Here is a 4,410-nt window from a genome sequence, read left to right as displayed (position 1 = left end):
AGTACTTGGAAGGCTGAGTCAGGATGATCACAGGTTTAAGGACAGCCTCAGCAATTTAGTGAAACTTTGTTTCCAAATAAAAATAAAATAGAGCTGGGGGTGTGGCTCAAAGGTAGAATGCCTCTAAGAGGTTTCAATTCCCAGTGCCAAAAAAAAGAAGGAAAGCAGTCAGCACTCAACAGAAGAAAGACAGTTAAAACATAGTTGAATCAGAAGCACCACAAAGAACAGAGGACAGCAAGAAGCTCCATGAGTCATTTGGTTAGTGGAAAGCTGAGGTGGAAGCCATATTGGAAAGCCTGATTTAGAGCTGTTGGCTGCTGGAATCTGGATAATGTGGGAGACCAAATCCAGTAAAGCAGCAGCTAAATTCTTTTGAGCTAGTGATCGCAGAGAACCAACATGAAAAGGTAATCACATTCTTCTTCCACGTTAAAAAAAAACTTCAAGGCCTTGAATCTCCAGATTTTCAGTGAACTTCTGTAGCTGTCATTGAACTTGTCAGGATTGAGAAATTACATACTGTTCCTGCAGGGACCCAAGTAGCTACAATAATCCATCCCAGCAGGATCCTGCATGGCTGCAAGGGCTTGTATGACAACAACCATATTTGTGGGATATGTGAGTTTTCAGGACACTCCTGCAGAGGTGGGGCAGGGGTTACAGTCAAACACAGCAGAAATATGAATTAGCAGACAGTTCCTGGGGCAGGACCTAGAGTCAGCAGTCCACACCACTCCTGTGGAGTATCCAGAAATTATCACCAGTTTGTCAGATCATCAACAGTGCTGTCTTTGGGGCAAAATAGCTCAGCCAAGCTAAAGGTTTTGAAAGCTATAAACATTTGCCCAGTGAAGTTTGGGTGCCATAAGTATCTAGGCCAGACAGGTCTCACATTATTGCAGCTTCCAGAGTAGCAGTGGTATCCCTAGATCTAAATAACTCAGCTACCCATATCCCAGGATCAGAAAGGTAAATCTCTCCCCTGCTGGAGTTTGGGTGCCTGGAGTGGGGAGCCCAGGAGCCAGCAGAGTTTCACATGATCACAGCTGGCAGAGCAATGATGGTGTCTCTAAAGCAATTTAACTCAGAGTTACATACATCACAGGCTGGGAATGCTATAGTCTCTTGGCCAGCAGAGTTTGGGCCTGGTGATCATGGATGCTGGTATCTGACAGCATTTTAAATGACCACAAAAAGCAGAACAGCAGTAGTATGCCTGGAACATTAAAGGTAAACGAGCCAGGTCACAGGCTCAAACCATTATAATATCTGGCCCTGCTGAGTTTTGGCCTGGGAACCATGAAGCCTGGATATCAGCAATCAGCAGGGCTTTGTGTGATTGCAACCACCAGGACAGCAGAAATGTTCCTGGGGCATTGAAGCTCGACAAGCTGGGCTGTAGGCTCAAAATGTTATCATCTCTAGCAATCAGAGACTGCTACCACTGGATGAGTATCCTATTAAAAAATGTCTAGAGGACCAACTCAAAATTCTGAGTATATGAGACAAAATTCATTGAGACAGTGTCCCAGCACATGACTTATTATAAAGTGACCACAAGCAGATATAGGACTCCTGAACAAAGAAGAGGATGCCAACACAACAGATTCAAACATAAGAATTCTGAAAACATGATAACAAAGACCAACAGGTAAAAAAATAAACTCCTACAATTCCATAACAATGAAGATCACCAATACAGAGCTGCAGAAAATGCCAGAAGGAGAATTCAGAATTTTGAATATATGACACAAATCTTTAGAAATGAAATCAGATAAAGTGTACTGGATATGAAAAACAAGTCAATTTTAAAAATGAGACATGAAATAATCCAAAAGAGGAGCCAGGCGTGGTGGTGCACGCTTGTAATCCCCGCGCTTGGGAGGCGGAGACAAGAGGATCCCGCAGGTTCAAAGCCAGTCACACTGGCTTATGAAACCTTGTTTCAAAATATAAAATAGGTCTGGGAGTGTAGCCCGGAGGTAGAAGGGCTTCCAGGAACCCCAGTACCACAAAAAAAAAAATAGGTTTGGGAGTGTAGCCCAGAGGTAGAAGGGCTTCCAGGAACCCCAGTACCACCACCAAAAAAAAAAAAAAAAAAAAGAGTCCAAAAGAGGAACTGAGGAATATGGAGACAATAAGTGAAATAAAGTTCTCAACAGAAACCATCACTGGCAGACTGGGCCAGATGGGAAATAGAGTCTCACTCTTAGAAGACAACTCAGTCAACAATATAGAGAAGACAATATAACAACACAGCCAGAATAGTCAAGAAATCTGGGATAATATGAAATGACATAACTTATGGATAACAGGCATTGAAGATCTAGAAGCATAAACCAAGGGAATTATAAACTTAACTTTTCAAAGACATAATATTAGACATAATATTAAAGAATTTCCCAAATATTGTAAATAAGATGGACACCCGTAAACAGGAGACACTGAGAACTCCATTAAGAAAAGATCAAAGAACTTCTACATGCCATATAGTAATCAAAATGACTAATATAGTGTTGGGAGCCATTAAGGCCTTCCCCTAGATTGGTGTCTCTGACTCAGCTGACTGTCCTTCGCCCAGAGTCAACAAAGTTTGGGGTTATGGAAAGTTCAAAGAGTTCTGAGAGATCAGGTATTGAAGACACGAGGGCACTGATAGGCCTATCTGTAATATGTGTTTTGTATTGGTCTTTATTGTATTCTGGTGGTGGTAGAACAAGAATGTTGATTGACCTGTAGCTGTGTATAAATACCTCTGGAAAAACAAACCCAGAGTTGGCGTCGGCGCAATAAAGACGAGATTGACCCAGAAGCTGCATTGGCGAGGAGCGTCCGCGCAATAGAGAATACTGACCCAGGATTAGTTGTCAACCTGTAGGAAATATTGACCCACGAACAGGGGTCAACCAGTAGAGATAGTAGGCTGGCGGCTCCCCCACGTTAGGGTTAAAAACTCTTCATCCTCACGCCTCACTTCAGAGCCCCTACTCTTGCCGGCAGGCTCCGGCAATATAGAGGTCAAAGTAGAATCTTAAACACATCAAGAGCAGAAGAATGGGTGTCATTCAGGGACAAAACAATAAGAATCACTTTGGACTTCTCAACCCAAATCATGAAAGCTAGGAGGACCTGGTATGATATACTCCAAACCCTGAAAGAAAACTTCCAACCAAGACTGCTATAACCAGCAAAGCTATCTTTTAAAATTGATGGAGATTTGGGAGGCTGAGATAGAAGGATCAATGATTTGAGGACAGTCTAGTAAGTATTAAGCTCTCATCAACCTATCAAGACCTTTTTTTTTTTTTTTTTTTTTTTTTTTTGGTGGTACTGGGGTTCCTGGAAACCCTTCTACCTCCGGGCTACACTCCCAGTACCTATTTTTACACTTTTTTATTTGGAAACCGGGTCTCTTAAGCCCGCGCGTCTGGCTTTGAACCTACGTGATCCTCCTGTTTCCGCCTCCCAAGTGTGGGGGTTACAAGCGTGGGCTACCACGCCTGGCAAGACCCTGTTTTTAAATAAAAATAAAATAGGTCTGGGAATGTTGCTTGTAGGTAGAATGCTCCTAGGCTCAATACCTAGTGCTACACCACACACACACACACACACACACACACACACACACACACACACACGGAGAAATTAAAACCTCCTAAGACAAGTAGAAATTTTTAAAAAATGTATGACTACCAAGCTGTCACTAGAGAAATACTTTACAAAAAGTCCACAAAGAAGGCTGGGTGTGGTGGCGCACACTTGTAATCCCAGCATTCGGGAGGCAGAGACCAGAGGATTGCAGTTCACAGACAGCCTCAGCTACTTAGCGAGGCCCTCTGCAACTCAGTGAGACCCGCTTTCAAAATATAAAAAGAATACCTGAGGGGATGGGAGGAGGGAAGAGGAAAATTCTCTAATGCACATGATGTACTTTAACCAACATATCAAAGTCAGTCACCAAGCCAAGCATGAGCAGAAGGGAGGGAGAGGGAATGGGGCGGGAATTGGATAAAGGCTAATTGGGTGATGTGTTCATGTGTGTTTCTACCATCTTGTATCCCATTAAAATGTATGACTACAGTGTACCAATAAAAATTTTTTTAAAGATAAATAAAAAGACTAAAAATTGGGCTGGTATAGCTCGGAGGTACCATGCCCCTGGTTTCCATCCCCTGTACCGAAAAAAATAAAAATAAAAAAACACGATGAAAAAACAAGAAATAAACACCAGAACCAGAAAAGGGGTGAATTCCACAAGATAAGCAACTAAGTAGGGGAGAAAACACTACATTAAAAAGAAAATATAAGGCCAGGCCTTGCAAGACACTCAGCAACCTAGGGAGAGCCTGTTTCAAAAAAATACAATAAAAAATTCTGTAACCAGGCTTCAGTACCGCAAAAGTAAAA

Source organism: Muscardinus avellanarius (genome assembly GCF_963383645.1).
Source record: "Muscardinus avellanarius genome assembly, chromosome: 10".
Lineage (NCBI taxonomy): Eukaryota > Metazoa > Chordata > Mammalia > Rodentia > Gliridae > Muscardinus > Muscardinus avellanarius.
This window is presented reverse-complemented; position numbering follows the sequence as displayed.